The following is a 22,918-nucleotide window of genomic DNA, read 5'->3' on the forward strand; positions in this document are numbered from 1 at the left end:
CGTGGCCACTGAAGAACCGCAGATAACTTGTCAGGATCCATTTGCAAGCCTTTATCGGAAATAATGTAGCCGAGGAATGGAAGGCTTTTTTGATGAAACAGGCACTTCTCCAGTTTGGCGTAGATATGGTTGGCCCTGAGGCGGCTGAGCACTTGCCGTACATGGGAATGGTGGGACTCGAGGTCAGCAGAATACACAAGGATGTCATCCAGGTAAACCACAACACAGCGGTACAATAAGTCCCTGAAGATATCGTTGACAAACTCTTGGAAAACAGCTGGCGCATTACAGAGTCCGAAAGGCATAACTAAATATTCAAAATGCCCATCACGGGTGTTAAAGGCGGTCTTCCACTCGTCGCCCCTCCTGATGCGGATAAGATTGTAGGCCCCACGAAGATCCAGCTTGGTAAAGACTCTCGCACCCCGTAGGCGATCCAACAGCTCCGTGATCAGCGGCAGAGGATAGCGATTCTTAACGGTGACTTTGTTAAGACCGCGATAGTCAATACAGGGGCGGAGAGAGCCATCTTTCTTGGTGACAAAAAAGAAGCCGGCGTCTGCCGGAGAGGTGGATTTGCAAATGAAGCCTCTTTGCAGATTCTCCTGGACATACTCGGACATGGCGGCTGTTTCAGGTACCGAGAGCGGGTACACCCGACCCCGAGGAGGAGAAGATCCAGGCAGCAGGTCGATGGGGCAATCGTAGGGACGATGTGGAGGAAGGGTCTCAGCTTGTTTCTTGGAGAACACATCCGCGAAGTCCTGGTACGGAGCGGGAAGCCCCCCAAAGGCTCAGGAGACAAGGTAGAAGTCCCGACAGGGAGCGGATGTAGAACCTTCATACAGTGTGATGAACAATCCGGACCCCAGCGGAGAATCTCCCCAGAAGACCAGTCCAGAACAGGAGCATGATGTTGCAACCAGGGGAGGCCCAGCAGGAGAGTGGAAGTGCACTGGGGCAGCACAAAAAAGGACAGTCTTTCTCTATGTAGCGCTCCAACTTGCAGGAGCAGGGGTTCTGTGCGAAATCGTATGGGCACGGAGAGAATTTGGCCACTGAGGCAATGGACAATGGCTTCCTGAAATGAACCACCGGGAAGTGATGCTGGGAGACCAGGGCAGCATCCATAAAGTTCGCTGTAGAGCCCGAATCCAGGAAGGCGGAAACTTGGATCTGGGTGCCAGTGCCAACGCTGAGGAGTACGGGGAGAGTCAAGCGTGGAGAAGCTTTATTCACACCTAGGGACGCTTCTCCTGAGAAGCCTAGGTGCTGGCGTTTCCCGGACGTTGGGGGCGGACAGGACAAGCCCCGACGAAGTGCCCTGGGCTGGCACAATACATGCACAGGTTCTCCTGACGTCGCCTGGAACGCTCTTGTAGAGAAAGCCGGACTCGGTCCACCTGCATAGGTTCATCAGCAGAAGATTCAGCCGGGGGCTGAAGCTGCTTTTGGAATACAGGTGCCAGGCGAGGAAGACGTCTAACCCGGCCTTGGGGGTACTCTGAGCGTAGTTCCTCAGCACGCTCCTTAAACCGCACATCAATTCGAGTGGCCAGGGTGATTAGACCACTCAGAGTTGACGGCAGGTCCCGTGCTGCCAGCGCGTCCTTGACCTGCGCAGAAAGTCCTTTCTTGAAGGTAGCAATGAGGGCCGCATCGTTCCAAGCAAGTTCAGAAGCCAGGGTGCGGAACTGAACTGCGTACTCTCCCACAGATGAGTTACCCTGGCGCAGGTTCAATAATGCAGACTCCGCAGAGGAAGCTCGGGCCGGTTCCTCGAAGACTGACCGGAACTCTGCCAGAAATTCCGAGAGGGTAGCGACAACCGGGTCATCCCTGTCCCAAAGAGGAGTAGCCCAGGCCAGGGCCTTCCGGGAAAGGAGGCTGAGGACAAAGGCCACCTTGGACCGCTCTGTGGAAAATTGCGAAGGCATAAGTTCTATGTGCAGGGAGCACTGGGTGATGAAGCCCCTGCACATCTTGGGATCCCCGTCATACTTGCCGGGCAAAGAGAGATGTAGCCTGGGTTCAGCAGCAGGAAGATAAGCCGGGGTAGCAGGAGTCGCAGCGGCCACCTCAGGAGACTGTTGCTGATGCTGGGTAGCTAGCAGCTGTTGCAGCATGGCGGTGACTTGCTCCAGTTGATTCCTTTGTGCAGCAATCTGCCGGGACTGGTGGATCACGATGGTGGCGAGATCAGGCTGACTGGGAGAAGGAGCCTCGGCGGGATCCATGGCCGGATCTTACTGTTAGGATCAGTGGATCCTCTGGACCACCGCGGGAGATGTAACTAGCCAACACCCGGAACCGGAGCCTAGCGGCACCTGGTATTCACCAGAGCCCGCCGCAAAGCGGGTTGGACTTGCTGCGGCAGGATACCACTAGGTCGTTCCCAGGTGTGACTAGCCCACGGTGGCAGCCGAGGTCGAGGTACCTTAGCGGATGACAATCTCGTAGACAGGTCCAGGCACAGGGTCAGGGCAGGCGGCAGAGGTGCAACGTCAGGTCCAAGTCCGGGGTCAGCAACAGGAGGTCCAGGCAGGTGGGAACGGGAACACAGCAACACGGAGGAACTCGGGTAACATAGGACACAGGAGCGGGAACACACAGGAACGCAGGAATAATCGCTAGGAAGCTTTCTCTAAGGCTATGAGGCACAAAGATCCGGCAAGGGAAACAGGAAGAGGCAGGCTTATGAAGAATTGGGCAATATGGCCAGCGCCAATTAATGGCGCGCTGGCCCTTTAAATTTGGAGAAGGTGCCGCGCGCGCGCCCTAGCAGTCGGGGACGCGCGCGCACAGCGGAGGGGAGCGAGCCAGGAGCCGGGACGGGTGAGATGCGCTGGCGGGGGCAGGGCGGCACGGGTGAGCCCGCGACCCGCGATAAGCAGCAGCCATGTGCTGGAGCTGTCAGAGCTGCGGAGCTGCAGCCTGCCGTGTAAACACTGTTACTGCTGCCTGGGATGAGAACAAGGTGTGGAGGAGCTGAGGAAACGCTGCACGCAGACCTGCTCTGCAATCTTCCCACATACAAGGTGAATTTAAGAGCCTTCAGCGCTATCTGAAGCTCCTGCAGCATAGTGGGGGTAGTTTTTCCCATGCTCTGCCCCTCTTTTCCAGAGCTGGATGGAGTTGTAGTCCTTCAGGAGTCAGTCCGCTCCCTGTTTTGTAGGACATGATGAGAGTTGAAGCCCTGCAGGAACCAGTCCCCCCTTATCCTCCAGGGCATGCTGGTAGTTGTAGGTCTGAATGAACCAGGTATCCCTCTTCCTCCAGGATTTGCTCGGGGTTGTAGTCCTGCACGAACCAGCCCCCCCTTACAGGCCATGGTGGGAGTTGTAGTCCTGCATGAACCAGTCCTCCCATCTTCATCCTGGACATGCTGGAAGTTGTAGTCCTGTATGAACCAGACATCCCCCCTCCTCCACCACATGCTGGGAGTTTTAGTCCTGCATGAACCAGGCTTCCAGATCTTCTCTTCACACCTCCTCTCCCCTAGGCTGGCATTTGTAGCCCTCCAAGGCTCCCTTGCTCTCCCCTCTCCTTCAGAGAGATGTTGTAGTCCTAACTTGTTCAAGTATGCCAGGTGCTGGCACCAGCCCTGGAGGGAGAACTGTATATATTAACGCTAGTTCTTCTTGATGTAAGTTCTTAGTGTTCTAACATGGGGACTGTATATAATTATTCCATAGGGGCTTTATATAATAAAACTAGGAGGGGCTGTAGTTTCTGTGTTAATGAGTTCACTGCAAAGGGGCCCAATGAGGCTCTCTTGCCCGGTGGCCCACTGAAACCTGGAGCCGGCCCTGAAAACCAGGCCTGATCACTAGTATACAGCTTATATACAGCTTTTATCTTTAGTATACGGCTCATATACACAGGGCCACCAGGAATTTTGGGGCACCTGACTGGAAAATTTTGTAACCGACCCCACCCCACGGACATAAGTTTCCCATCTTATTACGACTATCACAGGACACTGGGCTGTAAAGAGTTTGTGTTTTCCCCAACCCTCTGGAGCTTTTAAATAATTTGACATTTAGTACATAAAAACAGTAATAACAAAGCTTACAGAGAAACTATGACATAACAGAAAATAAACTAAATAGATACATTAGGGGCATTTATCATACGCCAGCGCTTGTGCTGCCACTGCATATTTACAGGCTTTCACATCTTGATGTATCGGAAAGGCTGAGGTGCAGCATTTAATCTACGCCAGCGACTTTTCAAATGTCAAAAGTCACCAGTGGGGTGCGCCAGCACGGAAATAGTAACGCCACCCACAGTAACGCCACACCACCCGGCCGACAGGCGTGAAGGTGGCAGATTGGGACAAATAATCGCAAATGCTAGCAATAAGATGACTTGAACCAAGATTATGTTTTTTTTGTAGTTTATGATGAGGTTTGGGGACATGTCTGGAGGAAATTTGGTCTACTCCTCTTTGCAGATCATTTCTAAATCATTAAGATTTTGAGGCTGTCGCTTGGCAGTTCAGGGCTTCAGCTCCCTCCTAAATTCTCTATGTGATTAGGGTATAGAGACTGGCTAGACCACTCCATGACCTTAATGTGCCTCTATTTGAGCCACTCCTTTGTTGCCTTTGCTGTATGTTTTGGGTCATTGTCTTGCTGGAAGACCCAGCCACAACCAATGTTTGATGTCCTGATGGAGGAGGTTGGCACTCAGGATTTTACTGTACATGGCTCCATCCATTTTCCCATTGAGGTGAAGTAGTCCTGTGCCCTTAGCAGATAAACACCCGATTCGCGTTTTCCCGACGTGTTACCCGAATATTTCCGATTTGCGCCGATTTCCCCTGAATGGCCCCGGTATTTTGGCGCACGCGATCGGATTGTGGCGCATCGGCGCTGGCATGCACGCGACGGTAATCAGGGGGCGTGGCCGAACGAAAACCCAACGGATTCGGAAAAACCGCCGCATTTAAAAAAAAATAAAATCTGTCGCGGAGCTTGCACTTACCTTCACTCAGCCCGGCTCAGTGAACTCCAGCACGTTCCGATGCTTTTCAGCGCAGCAGCGCCACCTGGTGGACGGTGGAGGAACTACCTTAATGAATCCCAGCCGGACCCAAATCCAGCGCAGAGAACGCGTCGCTGGATCGCGAATGAACCGGGTAAGTAAATCTGCCCCAATGTTTCCACCTCCATGACAGTGGAGATGCTGTTGTTTGGTTCATAGGCAGCATTTCTCTTCCTCTAAACACCGCAAGTTGAGTTAATGCCGAATAGCTCAATATTTGTCTCATCTGACCACGGCACCCTCTTTTAATCACTCATAGAATCAGGTGTTCATTGGCAAACTTCAGACAAGCTTCCCTGAGCAGGGGGACCTTGCGAGCACTGCAGGATTTTAAACCATTACGGCGTATTGTGTTACCAATGGGGTTTTTTCTGTGGTCACTAACAAGCAGTTCAACTTCCTTTATAATATATGTGGCAGCATATAATTAAAGGCACTATTAACCCCTAAGTGCACCGAGACGTACTATAACGTCCTGGTGCTGCGGGGGGTGTAGGGAGAGAACTACACGATGCAGTCGTGCCGTGGCCACTTTCGAAGCCGATCATGCCACATTACTTAACATCCCATCGGCGCCACCATCTTGGATGGGCAATAGCCGCCTCCCCCGCTGTGATTTCTCCATGGCAGACTACTTGTAGGCAACAAAACACATTGAGCGTACTGCTCACTCACGTGAACCTTGAAGAGCCGCAGGAAACACTTGTGTAGTCCGGTGCACGAATCCACAGTGGGCTTGTCGGAACGCCCCGGTGTAATCAAAAGAACAAAAGAAGGTAGGGGTCGGCACTCCAGGCTTTCTAAAACATAAATCTTCTTTATTCAAAATCCATTAAAATACGAGAAGTGATCATAGTGCATAGTCCATAGACCTACGCGTTTCGAACATTAACATTAGTTCTTACTCATGGTCTACCAAGTGTAATGATCTCTATTAGCCAGCAGATGGCAGGCTATTATAGATCAGTAGTAAAATTGCTGTATACTACAATACAGTAGTATTGCAGTAAATAGAATAAGCCATCAGACCCCGCAGGGTTAAAGTACCCTAGAGCAGTGGTGGCGAACCTATGGCACGGGTGCCAGAGGTGGCAATCGGAGCCCTCTGTGTGGGCACCTAGGCCATCACCCCAGAATGAAGTTCACCAGACAGGACTCAAAGAATCTTCCTGGAGAATCTTCCTACAATGATAGACGAATTTGCCCTCCTCCTTTCAACTGGGTTGGTGTCCTTAGGAGGTTGAACGATTGAAAATTGTCAGAGAACAAGGAGAAATAAATTACTGCTTAAATTGCTGTGCTGGCACTTTGCAATGAATAAGTGGCTTTTAATTGAAGTTTGAGCATTCCGGCTCTAAAAGGTTCGCCATCACTGCCCTAGAGGGTCTGAAATGATGATAAAAAAAAATATTTTTTTTAAGTAAATGTTTGAATCACCCCCCTTTCCCTAAAACAAATATAAAAATAAATAAACAGTAAAAATCATGAACATGATAGGTATTGTCCCAAAATTCCCATTCTATCAAAATATAAAAAAAGGATTTTTCCGGGCCGTGAACACCATAACAAAAAAAAAGCATATAGGTCTCAAATTTATATAATTTAATATGCCAGCACATACTAAATACATACATATACATATATAGATCCGTACATCAAAGTGTGTAAAAGTTATTGACCTCAGAATTTGGTAAAATGGCAAATATTTTTTATGCACAAAAGATTTTTTCATTTTTAAAAATCTATTAAAACCTAATACAATCTATATCAATTTTGTATTCCTGTGATCACAGCGACCCAAAGAATAAAGAGAAAGTGTCATTTAGAATACAGAATAAAAGCCGTAAAAGCAGAGCCCAAAAGAAAATGCCACAAATGTGTTTTCTTGTCAATGTCACTGCACTTGCAATTTTTTTCCAGCTTTCCAGTACATTGCAGGGAATATTGAATTATACCACTAAAAAGTACAATTTGTCCCGCAGATAACATGCTGTAAGACATCTCTGTAAATGTAAAAATAAAAAAGTTATTGCTTTTGGAATGAGGGGAGTAAAAAACAGAAACACAAAAAAGGCCTGAGTCCTGTAAGGGTTAAAATCAAAAAAGGTTATTCGCATCCAAGAATTACATTAATCTAGATGACTATACACCCAATGCAGCAGATGAATCATTGTATCTTCAACCCCAACCCCCTGACGATATGCAGACTGAAGGGGGTCCTCATGTTTCACAAACATCTTATGCAATTATAGAAGAACTAATCTATCCAGCATTTTTATGACTAGAGAGGTAATTGCAATGGGTCTAAAATCATTCAAAACTGTTGGACTATCCAAGATGTCTTTCCCAATTTAGGCACAGTTTGCCTACGCATGATATAAACCCCTTACCGCCATGTGTTGTATCTGGACGTCACATATCGGCTCCCCCTGTATGGAGAGGGCTTACGGGCTGAGCCCTTTCCATATACAAGGTAGGTGTTTCCTGCATATTGCAACAAACACCCACCGGTAACACCGACTGCCACCGATCGCGGGTGTTAACCCTGTTAATGCCCCCTGTGAAGTCATCGGGGGGCAGCGATCAGTTGCTACTGATCAGTTACTTCTGATTCTTCTGACTGTACTTTTTTGGTCTCTGTGACAATTGGATTTTAAAAATGTTGGGTTGTCATAAGAATTGATATTAACACTAAAGCTTCATTACAGACACATTTGATAACTGTTACAACTGATCATTGTAGCCTAGGACTAAAGTACAATAAATTACCAATATCCACAGGTCCGTTTGTAACTAGGGGTCGTATGTAAGTCGAGTATTCTTAAGTAGGGGACCGCCTGTACTCTCAACACTCTCACCTTTCACATGATCATGTTCTGTATCTGTACAAAATCGATTAAAGAAACCATTATTTCAATGGCCTTTGATACCTCACCACTACTATGATTACATCCATGCCCCTAATCTTCTTTAGGCCATCCCATACTCCTTTTGCCTGTCACTCTAATTTATTTTCCAATTTTTGCATTTGCAGCTCTTTCTGTGATCTTCCTCTTAATTTCTTGCTGGAAAAACTTCCTTTTTCCCACTCGTAAAGGCTCTCCTTTTTCTAGAAAGGAATCCAAGACAAGAAAGCAGCACTCTGTGAAAAAAAACAGTGTTTTTATTTCACCAGTGGGCAGATGTCAGCTTTCTCAATGCAGCCATTTTCAAAGGAGGTGTTTTAAATCTGAGGTTACCCAAGGTATATTATTTGGGAAAATTGTAATTCTTTTGGACGGAACAATGTTGCTAGTACCGTATTTTTCGGCCTATAAGGCGCACCGGACTATAAGGCGCACCTCTAATAAATGCCTGCTAAGACATCTCGGTTCATATATAAGTCGCACTGGAGTATAAGGCGCAGGATCAAATGCAGTACCTAAAAATGACCAGCAGGTGGCAGACCTGTGCACAGTTCAAGCCAGCTACACTTCCCGGGAAACTTGTCTTCAGCGTGTCAGAGAGCTCCGATCTCAGAGGTATGGGCTGCTGGGGGTTAATGCAGGGTGATGCAGCAGGGGTTAAGCGGTCTCCCTCTGCCCCTTCTCCTTCCCTCCTCAGCCAGGGTGTTATTCCTGTGGGGTTCCCTGTGGCCCCTTCTCTTTCCCCTGTTACAGGGCTGTCAGGTATGGGGGATTGTTTACTGATGATGATGATTGCCTCGTGGCCGGCACTATGGCAGCTCCGGTCTCTCCGTGCTAGGGGAGGGCAGGATGGGCACAATGTTAGTTGTGGTGCCAGGGCACTTCAGGAGCTAGGGACCCTGTATACTGTGTGGGAAGGTGCAGGAAATTTCTGGGGATGGAGCTATTAAACACTGGTAAATGTACAGTACATCTTGTCTGTAGTACATTTCTGTATAAGTTCATATATAAGGCGCACCGGCCTATAAGGCGCACCTTTGATTTCTGAGAAAATTAAATGAGTTTTTGTGCGCCTTATAGGCCGAAAAATACAGTACATAAATTAATATAATCTGTAACCACCTCCAAACCTTCATCTAGAGTCGCTAGCCCACCACCCTATTCCTGCATTCTAAGAGAACCCTCCTGAGGCTGCCTACCCTCCCAGGTCCAACACCTGCAACCATACCTGCTTCCATGTCCTCCCCTAAAGGAATACCATGCCTGTTCCTCTGCCGATACCATCCTCCATCCACCAAACAGACATCCTCTGAGAGTCTCCATGGATACGGTTCCAGGACGCTGAAACTCTGTACATCTTCCTGCGTCCATCCGACTCCAGCTTGCATCACCACGCACCCACTTCCGATCCTTTCATACTACAACACACCGGCATGGACCTTTCCCACCAGATTCCACGCCTTCTTCAATTCTGCAATCTGTATACAGGAATAATGTTCTGGACAGTAGGACAAACAACACACACCAAGGGAACCACATTGAGCAGCGATAAATGGTAAGCCGGACAACAACTATGGAGTTACGCAATCTCTCATTGCCTACTCATTCCCTATATTGTCCCATTTAATCTTGCGGAACAACTTCCTCTTCTTTTTCTTTCCTTTTCAGTACTATTTCTCCCTCTTTAACCCATGGCGATTGATTTCTAAATATACCAGTGAATTTGTTTCCTTTAAAAGAGAGGTTAAATTTTGTGTTTCCTTTTTTAAAAACAGTCCACCCATTCAAAAAATAGGGCCCCTGGAAGTTCAGATTTGAATTAGCTCATAACATAGTAGCCAAAGGGGGAAGTAACTGAATGAGACACACCCAGAAAAAAAGAAGTTAATTCCCCCTTAGCTAGGACTGGCTAATTCACATATAAAACCCACTTTTTATCCTGTAGATATTTATAAAAACAACAGTGCCCATCTCGAGTATTGAAGGCGGTCTTCCAATCATTGCCTTCACGAATGCGGATGACATTATATGCTCCCCACAGATTCAGCTTGGTGAAAAACTTGTAGACGATCAAAAAGTTCAGTGATCCGAGGTAGTGAGTAGCTTTTATTCACTGTAACTCTATTAAGACCGGGGTTAGTCAATGCATGGACGAAGAGAGCCATCCTTCTTGGCCACTAAGAAGAATCTGGCACCGGCAAGGGAGGAGGACTTGAATATAAACCCCTTCTATCGATTCTCCTTCACATAGGCTAACATAACCGCGGTTTCAAGTACAGATAGTGAAGTGCCCGGCATCAAGTCTATGAGGCAGTCATAGGGTCGGTGTGGCGGCAGAGTCTCTGCTTTCTTCTCTGAGAAGACGCCTTCAAAGTCCATGTATGAAGCGGGGAGACCCACCAGTGGCTGGTGAACAGCAGAGAGGCTGTGGTGGATACGGGAAGAGGTGCCACCAAAAAGCGAGACTGGCATTCTGGTCCCCAGCGAAGAATCTCATCGGTATGTCAGTTGAGCACAGGAGCATGTTGTTGCAACCACGGGAGACCCAGTAGAACGGAAGACGTGGATCGGGGTAGGACATAGAACGACAGTCTGTCTTCTGCAAAGCACCAACTTGCAGGCACAGAGGCTCGGTGTTGTTTATGGACCGAACCGCTGAGGATCTGTCCACTGACGGAAGAAATGACCAGCAGCTTCTCTAAACGAACCACAGGAAAATTATGCTGGGAGACCAGAGCAGCATGCACAAAGTTCCCTGCAGAGCCGGAATCCAGGAAGAATGAAGCTTGAACCTGGCCACTTGTACCAAAGTTGAGTAGGACTGTAATATTCAGGCATGGAGAAGCTTTTATCACGTAGGGACGCTTCTCCCAAGAAGCCTGCATGCATGCATTTCCCGAACGCTGAGGACGGCCTGGACAAGTCTCATGAAAGAGCTCCGGGCTAGCACAATAGAGACAGAGATTCTCTTGTCTTTGCCTGGAACGCTCTTGAGGTGACAGACGAGCTCTATACACCTGCATGGGCTCCACTGCAGCAGAGACCGAGAAAGGCAGAGGTGGTTTTTGGAAGACAGGAGCCAAGCAGGGCAGTCCAGGGATCCTGGTCTGTGCTTGTTCAAGACGCTGTTCCTACAAGCGCTCTGAGAAGCGGATGTCAATCCGAGTGCCCAGGGAGATGGGACAACTGGGAGAAGACAGCCGGTCTCGTGCAGACTTGGCATCTTTAATCTGTCCAGAAAGTCATTTTTTAAAGGTGGCGACCAAGGCAGCTTCATTTCAGGCTAGCTCTTCTGAGCTAGGGTATGGAACTGAACCACATAGTTCCCAACAAACAAGTCCCCTTGGCATAAGTTCAGCAGGACAGTCTGAGCAGATGCTCAGACGCTGCTGCTGAGTAGCCAACAATTGCTGCAACATGGCAGTGACCTGTTTGAGTTGCTAGCCCTCCACGGCAACCTGCTGGTACTGCTGGGCCACGATGGTGGTAAGATCAGCCGGAATCTTTGTGGGATCCATCGCCGGATCTTACTGTCAGTTGTAGCGGACCCACTGTACCACTGAAAGCATTGACGTAGGTCGACACCTGGAAGTGGAATCCGGTACCTGGTTTGCTCGTGGTGTTGGACAAGGCAAAGTACAGAGTCGTAGAGCAGAATCGTGGTCGGGGACAGGCAGGAGGTCAGGACAGACTGCACAGGATCAAAGTCAATGGCAGGGCAGAAGGTCAGGGCTGGCAGCAGAGGAACGTAGGCAGGAAGGGAACCGGGGTCACAACGGAAATTCACAATACAAGCATAGGCAATAAGGAACAAGCTTTCTCTAGGGCTCGAGGCACAAAGATCCGGCGGGGTATGCAGGAAAGGTCCAGCTATTTATTAAATTAACATGCCAAAGACATTGTGGGACCTTTGACAGGTTAGGTGACCTGCTAAGGAAGAGAGGAGTGCACGGGTGTTTCTGCGACCTGGGTAGCAGGAGCACCTGTGACACTGATGACCCTCCTGTCATTTCCCTTTAACCCCTTCCCGACACGCGCCATACTAGTACGGCGCGCGCCGGGTCCCGGTGCATGGAGAGGGCTCGCGGCCCGAGCCCTCTCCATAGCCGGTAAGTCTTTGCTGCATATTGCAGCAAAGGCTTACCGGTAACACCCGGTGCTTTCACCGCGATCGCCACCGGCAATGCTGCCGGAGGCTTCAAAAAGATGGCGCCACATGGGCGCCGCCATCTTGGCGCGGATCATCGCTCCCCGATGACGTCACGGGGAGCGGTGATCCATTGCCATGACAGTATCGGGTCTCACGAAGGCCCGAAGCTGTCTCGATTTAACCCATTCATTACAATGTGCTATCAGCACATTGTAATGAATGAGGAGTAAAATCCCCATATACTGCCATATTGCAGTATGGCAGTATATGGTAGGATCGATCAGACAACCTAGGGTTAAAGTACCCTAGGGAGTCTGAAAAATAGTTAAAGTAAAAAAACACATTAGGTATCACCGCGTCCGAAAATGTCCGATCTATCAAAATATAATAACGGTTTTTCACTGTGTTTAACCCCGTAACGGAAAATAGCGTCCAAAGTCAAAAATGAAATTTTTTTGCCATTTTGGAAAATATAAAAAAAAATTAATAAAAAGTGATCAAAAGGTAGCACAGTCCTAACAATGATAGCAATGAAAACGCCATCAAAAGTCGCAAAAAATGACACCACCCACAGCTCCGTACACCAAAGTATGAAAAAGTTATTAGCGCCAGAAGATGGCAATTTTTTTAAATGTATGAAAACATTATAAAACCTGTACAAATGTGGTATCCCTGTGATCGTAGCAACCCAAAGAATAAAGTAGACATGTCATTTGGGGCACACAGTGAAAGCTGTAAAATCCAAGCCCACAAGAAAATGCGCAAATGTGTTTTTTTACCATTTTCACTGCATTTGGAATTTTTTTCCCGCTTCCCAGTACGCGCCATGGAATATTAAATACCGTCACTACGAAGTGCAATTTGTTACGCAGAAAATAAGCCATCACAGAGCTCTTTATGTGGAAAAATAAAAAAGTTATAGATTTTTGAAGGTGGGGTGTGAAAAATGGAAGTGAAAAAACTAAAAAAGGCCAAGTCGTTAAGGGGTTAAAGGGGTTATCCGAGTTTAAAAAAAAATATATGTGGCCGGGAGCGGGGTTACTAAAACAATAAAGCTGTACTTACCTCCCGGTGCCCTCCCGTATCCAGCGCTGCTGTCGCTCCGGTCCGGGGGCCATGTAAACAAACATGGCCGCCGGAGCAGCGCTGGACTCAGCTTCCGGCCGGCCGTGGCCGGGTACGCCTATCCGTCCCTATACACAGCATTGTGTATGGGGACCGGAAGGTTGTCGCATCCGGCCGGAAGCTGAATGCAGCGCTGCTCCGGCGGCCATGTTTGTTTACATGGCCCCCGGACCGGAGCGACAGCAGCGCTGGATACGGGAGGGCACCGGGAGGTAAGTACATCTTTATTGTTTTAGTAACCCCGCTCCCGGCCACATATTTTTTTTTTTTTTAAACTCGGACAACCCCTTTAATGAGTTAAACTGCAAAATTAAGCTCAGTAAAATTAGTTTTACAATGTAGGTGTATTTTAAAACCAAAAGGGTTAATTAACAAGTTAGATGTTCCAAGACTCTACTCCTTTCAGGATTCCTGGCGTGGTATTGCAGTGAGTAAGAAGATTAATATTGCATATGCAACTGCGGAAGGAGCACAGTGTTTATATTGTGCAGAATGGCCCTTATATGGCTGCTGATGGATCTAATGAACAGCAGGTTTGGTATTTAATGGGTAATCTCAACAATGATGTAGCATGATAAACTTGGTTTCAACATATCACAAGAATATTTTTATATATTATTTCAAGTTTTGTTTCACATTATTTTTAGACATATAGAATTTTGCTGCTCTGTATAAAATAAGACCTACCTGGCACTTCTTTGTGCAATAGGTAGTCAGTGAGTATACATGTTTCTGCCCATTCCTTTGCATAGATTGTGCTAATTTTCTAATTGTAAGCTAGGACACACGGTGCGTTCACACGTTGCAGTTAAAACTGCATCACAATTAGTTTTGGGTTGGTTTTAGGTGGTAGACATGAAATCAACAGTTGAATGACATTTGTGGAACAGCTTCTCCTTCAAAATCAAATTCACCCATTCAGTTAATCTCTTTCACCTGTGAAATTGACAAAACTGCACCTAAAACCACCTCAAAACTAATTGCGATTCAGTTTTAACTGCAACGTGTGAACGCACCAGTTTTGTCAATTTCACAGGTGAAAGAGATTAACTGAATGGGTGAATTTGATTTTGAAGGAGAAAGCTGGCCCACAAATTTCATTCACCTTTTGATTTGATATCTTTCACTTGTTAAAATAAGTAACTCCACCTAAAACCACCCCAAAACTAATTGCGATGCAGTTTTAACCCCTTAGCGCTGTGTGCCGTAGCTGTACTGCACACTGTCCTGCGAATAGTGCTCAGCCCAGTACAGCTCCTGCACAGAGATAATGCCGGTTCAGCTCTGCACAGGAGCCGAACCGGCATCGGGGGTCGCGGGATGTCAGCGGGTGTTTAACCCGTTAAATGCCTCGGTCTTTCCCCCACAATCTGTGGTCCCACGCCTAAGATGCCTGAAGGCAGTGCCTTTAAGATGGGGTCTCTGACATCATCTTAAAGGCAAAGTGTCAGCCTATGCATGTGCATAGACTGACACTGCTAATACCCTGCAATACATAAGTATTGCAGAGTATTATCATGAACAAGCAATCAGATGAAAGTAAAAAATAAAAAAAAAATGTTTTTCAATAAAAATATGTTTATAAATCACTAAAAATGCCCATAATCCCCAAAACATATAAAGAGACATAGAAAGCCCAAAAAAGTCTAAATCATAACGCAAACCCCACATATATAGTATAACCGTAACAATCCTTAGAATAAAATGAAATAACTATTGAACCCGTACGATGAACGCCGTAAAAAAAACTTTAAAAACCTGTCAAAAATTATGATTTTTACCTATTGAATCCCACTAAAAATGCAATAAAAAGTGATCAACAAAACATATGTACTCCAGGATAATACTATTGCAAATTACAAAATGTTCTGCAAAAAAATGTTATGCCACTTGGAAGACGGTGATGCAAAAATGATAGATTTTCCCCCACATTAGGGTTTTATTTGGCACATTTAGTACATAAGAAAAAATATGCATGTCTGGTATCCCTGTAATCGTATCGACCCACAGAATAAAGATAACATGATTATTAGTCTATACGGTGAACATGAAAAAATAAAAAAGTAAAAAATCCAGTACAGAATTGATGCTTTTCTACTCGTGACCTCAAAAAAAGTTCCTAAATTTTCAACAATAGGGGATACCAAACCCAAAATGGTAACACTGGAAAAAGCATCTCGTCCCGCAAAAAACATGCCATCACATGGCCCATATAACAAAAAAGCTCAAATTTTATAGCCTACAAAAGGGCCAATGAGGGAACTAAAATCCTGGCAGCTGCAGAGCTCTCCTTCCATTCTGCGCCTCGCTGTGTGCCCATAAAACAAGTAACGGCCACATGTGGGGGGTCTCTGTAATCAGGAGAAATTTCATAACAAATTGTATGGTGGGTTTTCTCTTTTTATCTTTTGGAAATGTGTAAATTTTAGGGCTAAATGAACGTATAACCGACAAAATTTGACCATTCTAAATTTCACCTCCATTTTGATTCAATTACTATGAAGATCTCAAGTGGTTAAAAATCTTCCTAAAAGCTGTTTCTGATAGTTTGAGGGGTTCAGATTTGAAATTGGGTTGATTATATAGGGGTTTTTTTTAATGCTTGATATGTAAAATTTCATTTAAAACAGTATTTATCCCCAAAATAGTAAATTCTGAAAATATGGAAATTGATAATCTATTTCTAAGCCGCGTGACATCAAAATAAAGACATTAAAAAAATTATGAAAATGTAAAGTAGACATATGGGAAATGTTATTCAGCAAGTTATTTAGGTGGTGAATCTATCTGCCTGAAAACGCGATTATTTCAAACTTCGATCTCAGAATCGTTTAGATAAGTAACAGTGTTCAAAAGTTATAACCATATAAAGAGACGCAAGTTAGAATCCAAAAAATGGGACTGAGTTTTAAGCTACAAAATGGCTGCGTCCTTAAGAGGTTAACTGCAACATGTGAACGCACCCACAGGCTTGAAGGCAATTTCAGACTTTATACAGATTTTTACCTCTGAAACAGTTTCAAGGAAAAGTTAGGTTTATGTGATTTTAATAAAACTATAGTATTTGATTTGAGGGTCCCTTTACCTTTTAATCTAAAAGCATTAATAGACAAAGGGAAAAACCTCATTATCATGGTTACCCCCATATTATGGCACCTGCCAAGGGTTGGAATATAGTAGGCAAAGAAAAAGTCAGTTAAGCAAGGATGTTTTCCAGCCCTGAATTGCTTTCGTGCCCTGTATTGAGGGTAGCAGTAAGCATTGGAGGGTGATGATTGTATTGATGTCACAATGACAGAAAAGAGCCTTGCAAGGGAGACAATGGGGCACATTTACTTACCTGTTCCTTGGGACGATAATGCACTCTGCCGCGATTCACTAAGATTATTTTTACATTACGGTGAGCGGGGAAAAAAATGCTAAAAAATAAAAATTGATGATTTTGTTTGTGTCCCCCTTGAAATAGTTAATAAAATCTCATGAATAAGCTTTAGACTCCCAAAATGAATTATATATACATTGTATCTCATCCCGTAAATAATAAGCCTCATATGTTCGTATTACGAGCAGTTACCACCACATATGGGGTATCAGTACACTCGGGAGGAATTGGGCATCAAACGTTGAAGTGCGTTTCATCATTTAATTTATTCTGAAACTGTCAGTTTTTGCCTAAATGAATGTATTTCCCCAAAAAATTCAAAAGTTTCTAAATCGCAGGTCCATATTGTTTTAACCCATGTGAAACACTTAAATGGTTAATAGACTTAATAGAAGTTGTTTTACATACATTGAGGGGTGAAGTTTCTATAGTGGGGTAATTTATGGGGTTTAACTATTATTTAGGCCTTTCGAAGTCACTTGGAATCTGAGTTGTCCCTTAAAATGTGAGTTTCGGCTATTTTCATGAAAATGAGAAAAATGGCACCTAAAGTTCTGCGCCTCATAACATGCTAGAAAAATGAGAGGACGCATAAAATATCATCCCCCATATCAATTATCAAGCTTTTTGGGTAGTTTTACTTCCTGTCTGGAAAGAAGAACATTTCAAACTTGGATAATAAAGAATTTTTTCACTTTTTTTCAGAACGAAACGCAAAACTTATCACTTAAATTTTTTAACTAATATGAAGTACAATGTGTCACGAGAAAACAGTCTCAAAATCACCTGGCTATTAAAGTGTTCCAAAGTTATAACCAATTATCGTGAGACATGTCAGATTTGAAAAATCGAGTCTGGTCATTGAGCTGAAAACTAGTGTCAGATAAGGGGTTAATCCTGATTCTGATGACAACCCAACATTTTTAAAATCCAATTGTCACAGAGACCAAAAAAGTTCTGGCTGGTATTACAATGATAAAATATACAGGTCCGACTTGCATACAAATTCAACTTAAAGGAAACCTACCACTGCTGATGGTAGGTATTAGCTGTATAACACCGGGCACCAGCTCAGGGCAAAAAAATAACTTTTTCTATCATACCAATTGGCTGCAATAGAACAAAGAGTAAAAAATGTAAAGGGGTCTGAAAACTTTTTGTACCAACTGTAAATAGCTTATTTAGGCAGCTGTAGTAACATTACCTCATTTATTACTCAAGTGGTACTCAAACGTACTTCCTCTGAGGGTCTCGGTGTCATTCTTTAAGGAGTTACCCTTGTAACCACCATAAAAGCATCAGTGAAACACAAAATTCCTCCCCAGAAACTACAAATAGCATCCCAGAATGGCTGACTGCAAGGTAAAGACCAGGCAATGGCTGATGTCGCAGGCCTTAGGGTGCTGTCACACAATAGCATTTTGAATCCGTTTTGAAACTAAATTAAAAAAGGACATGGGCGCCACGGCTGATCGCATATGCTTTAGGGTGCAAAAACATGTTGTTGGTAATCAACACCCAGTGTCTTGTACTTAGACATATTTCTTTAGACATATTTAGGGTATATTCTCATCACCTCACTGTGATACAGGTCCCAGACTTTGAGTGCCCGATTCTATACATTTCGATACTGTCATGGGTGCTCCCGCGATCCCTGTCTGGGATCACAAGAGCACCTGTGTTCCCCCATGTGCCCCCGGTGCCCAGCGGAAATCATCGTCTCCTAGGGCAAGGGCACCGGCTCACTGTGCCCTTGCCTCCTGATCAGTGTGCCAGCTCCTGCGATTCCTGACATGAGTCCTAGTGTGCCTTCCTGTGCTGTTCTCCCGCTGTCACTCTGGGTACAGACTGTCGCACCTGTGGAACGACCTGGTGGTACCCTGCTGCAGCAAGACCATCCCGCTTTGCAGTGGGCTCTGGTGAAGGCCAGGTGCCACTTAGACTCCGGTCCCAGCTGTCGGCTAGTACCATCTCCCGCAGTGGTCGAGTGGGTCCACAGACTCACAGTCCTGACAGATACAACTCTCTGTGGCAGATTTACTTAACCGGTCCAGTCGCGAACCAGCGGTGCGTTCTCCAAAGCTGATTCAGGTTCTGCCGGGATTCACTAAGGTCGTGCGCCCGATGTCCACTAGGTGTCGCTGCTGCGCTGAAGTCCACCGTAATTCACCTTCTTCGTCTCGGTGTATGTGAGTGTTATTTTTGTGACACAAATTTTTTTTTAAATTTCGCCGTTTTTCCGAATCCGTCGGGTTTTCCGACGGCCAAGTCCCCAGATTTCTGTTGCGTGAAAGCCGGCGCCGATGCACCACAATCCGATCGCCTAATCGGAAAAACGCAATTCGGACCCTTAGTAAATGTGCCCCTCTGACTTGCATCCTTAGGAAGATTCTACTCTGCTATTGGATATTTTGTGGGACCGGATGGTTACCTGTTCCTCCGCTTCTATTTTTCTGTGCATGTTTTTGAATACTGCATGTCAGTGCATTGCCCTATCATGGTGTATTCTTACTTTCTTGGTCGTCATTAATTGGTATACATATTTATTCACCTCTCCATACATTTGGCCCCCTTTTGTTTGAATCTGCCTTTGAATTCTATTGCATACTTACTTATTTTTTATGTGGTTCCTTACTCCCTCTCCTCTCCTTGATCGCCTAATAATTTCTTTTGCAACATAGCCTTACCGATTCATGTGCATTCATTAATGGACACAGGAACCGTAATGTACTGCATTCTACAGTAGTGGATTAAAGTGAAAATTCATTCACCATATTTCTTACTTCCTCTTTGATTGTCATCTGATTCACACTCATTCTTTGGATAACCATTCTGGATACATATTTCACATATATCTTTATTATGCATATGGGTGTTTTCTTTACATAAATTTTAGGGTTTTTTTATTTACATAGTTTTTTGGTTCTCTACTTTATACTATTTTTTGATGTTCCCTTTTTTGTGGGGCTAACATAACATGCGTCTTGTATTCAATCAGAAAAAATAGCCAGCTCACTTGGACGTAAGAAAACATGCAGCAAGAGCGTGGTGATTCGTGAGCACGGAAACTCTGGCTCTGAAGCACACAAAACATGCAAGGACGAACGAATCCAGCTTCCAACGAAAGCCACGCTAGTATAAAAAATTCAGATTTATTGAAAAAACATCCTAAAAATATCACTGGAACATGGAACATCAAGACACCAAAAATGTAGGGTAGTGAGGAGACCACTAGACGACTTGTCCTGCATGTCATGTGTCTTGTATTGGTGAATCTCCACACATACAGGGACAGGTTTACTTACCCGGTCCATTCGCGATCCAACGGCGCATTCTCTGTGGAGGATTCGGGTCTTCCGGCGATTCACTAAGGTAGTGCACCCGGTGTCGCTGCTGCGCTGAAGTCCGTCTGAGTTCACTGAAGTTCACCGTCCTACCCTGGGTGCAGGTAAGCGCGTGTCAAGCGACACTTTTTTATTTTTAAATACGGCGGTTTTTCCGAATCCGTCGGGTTTTCTTACGGCCACGCCGCCCCCCCCCAACCCCCCCCCCCCCCCCCCCCGTTGCGTGCATGCTGGCGCCGATGCGCCACAATCCAATCGCTTGCGCCAAAAACCCGGGAAAATCGGCGCAAAATGGTAATATTCGGGTAACCCGACGGAAAAATGCGATTCGGGCCCTTAGTAAATGACCCCCACATTGTATGTTCTTCACATACTTTTTGCACAAATGCTTACCCACGATCGTGTGGCGACTGTGATCATTTTAACCAGTTCTGAATTTATTTTGCGCATACTCTATCATGTTCTTAGTAGTCGTTTATATATCAGTCTTTTTCTGAACTACATATTGGCGCATAGTTGTTCTTTTCTTCTGTAGTTTTATCCAAGTGCGGTCGGCCTGCAATGTGAGCGCATATCTTGTATATCCAAGTGTGGTTAGTCTATATTGTGAGCGTGTGCGCATACCTCGCTGTCCGGAGAATCTATGAGTGTATCGCGGCACTTCGTGTCCATGCATCAGTGTGGATGTGCGTGATCTCACGATGTGTCGCTGTCAGCACTAGTTCGCACGAGTTCTTGTTTGCCACCATTGTCTTCACCACTCAGCTGCGCTTTCTCTAGGTGAGCATCTTTGTGATTAGGGAGAGAAGGGGGCGGTTTTCACCCCAATTGGGAAGGGGGGGGGGGGGGCGGTTCCACACTATATATTTTCAACATATGTCCATTACTTCACTTACCCCTGAGGAAGTCACATCAGTGACGAAACGTGTGGGGTCCTGCCTCCCCCTGCTATTGCTGCTATTGTATTTGTTTGGGGTCCCAGTATACTCAGACTTTTTTAGGTGGCTGATATTTATGCATTGAGTGATTTTATCATTGTCTGTACTTATAAGGGCAGTTTGTAGGGGAGCATCACTGTAGCCTTGCTTTGTACGTTCAGGTGCACAGTGTTTAATGTAACACATCTGTTACATTTTTTAGTGCTTTTATCCATTGTGTGTTGTACATATTTAATAAAGATTTTCCTATTTTTTGGTCATCTATTGCATCTTCTTTTCTTTATTGAGTTTAGGCTGCAAACATGATATTGGCAATCAAAACCCAGTGTCTTGTATTTAGACAATATAAGACACCAAGTGCTGATTGCAGATCGCATGCGTTTGCATTCAAACGCATATGCGATCGGCGGTGGACCACCCCTGTGAGTTTTGATTCCATTTCAAAACAGATGCTGGAGCTGAGCACATTGTCAGCCTATGCATCAGCATCCGTATCAGTATTCCAGGGTATTATACGTAACAAGGAATCAAACAATTGCTTGTTCATGTCCCATAGTGTCGTAAGTAGAGATGAGCGAGCACTAAAATGCTCGGGTACTCGTTATTCGAGACGAACTTTTCCCGATGCTCGAGTGCTCGTCTCGAATAACGAGCCCCATTGAAGTCAATGGGAGACTCGAGCATTTTTCAAGGGGACCAAGGCTCTGCACAGGGAAGCTTGGCCAAACACCTGGGAACCTCAGAAAAGGATGGAAACACCACGGAAATGGACAGGAAACAGCAGGGGCAGCATGCATGGATGCCTCTGAGGCTGCTTAATCACACCATTATGCCAAAATTATGGGCAACAGCATGGCCATGACAGAGTGACAGAATGAAGCAAGATAGCATCTAAAACATCCAATAATTGACCCTGACACTATAGGGGACGGCATGCAGCGGCAGCAGCGGCAGGCTAGAGAGTGGCATGGCGACATACCCTAAATGGACTCAGGCTTCAAACCAATGGGTGGCAGAGAGGAACCAAAGGAGGTGAGCAAGAAGCGCTCAAATAATATCGGTACATGATAAAAGTTTGCCAGTATATTTTGTGGATTACACAGCAGGGTGGCGACAAAGTTAACATGGAAGCCATGAAAACAACCCAAAATTCTGCCTGACACAGCTCGTTTGATAAGGGGACCATGTATGGAGGCAGTGAACTAGTAGTAGATTAAAGGTGCTGCAGTTAAAACTATGTTAGTTGGATCTTGGCATGGAGCTGGCGCTCCGCTGCCAGGCGAGCTTTCGCCAATCCAAGCCCGTGTCTCTAGGCTACTCCCCAAACAGCACTTCTAAGAACCTTTTGTATAAGATCAAGTGTAGTAGCGTTCTTATAAGTTTAGGATATGGCGGGTGAGGGGAATGTAAACAGAAGCGCAAGAAGCGAAGAAATAATATTGGTAAATGATAAAAGTTTGCCAGTATATTTTGTGGATAACACAGCTGGGTGGCGACAAAGTTAACAACTTTGATGTGGAATCCATGAAAACAACCCAAATTTCTGCCTGACACACCTCGTTTGATAAAGGGACGATGTATGGAGGCAGCTATATGGACGACTTTTGGAGGTAGCAATGGAGACAACGTGTGGAGGCTGCTATGGAGACAATTTAATTTGGATAGTGCCTGTATGTGGCAGTCCAAAAAAGTTTTCAAACCAGAGGAGCAGGTAGGTGGCCCTCCAGAAAAATGAAATAGATTGAGTGCCTGTATGTGGCAGTCCAAAAAAGTTTTCAAACCAGAGGAGCAGGTAGGTGGCCCTCCAGAAAAATGGAATAGATTGAGTGCCTGTATGTGGAAGTCCAAAAAAGTTTTCAAACCAGAGGAGCAGGTAGGTGGCCCTCCAGAAAAATGAAATAGATTGAGTGCCTGTATGTGGCAGTCCAAAAAAGTTTTCAAACCAGAGGAGCAGGTAGGTGGCCCTCCAGAAAAATGGAATAGATTGAGTGCCTGTATGTGGCAGTCCAAAAAAGTTTTCAAAC

The sequence above is a fragment of the Engystomops pustulosus genome, chromosome 2 (genome assembly GCF_040894005.1).
Source record: "Engystomops pustulosus chromosome 2, aEngPut4.maternal, whole genome shotgun sequence".
Classification (NCBI taxonomy): Eukaryota; Metazoa; Chordata; class Amphibia; order Anura; family Leptodactylidae; genus Engystomops; species Engystomops pustulosus.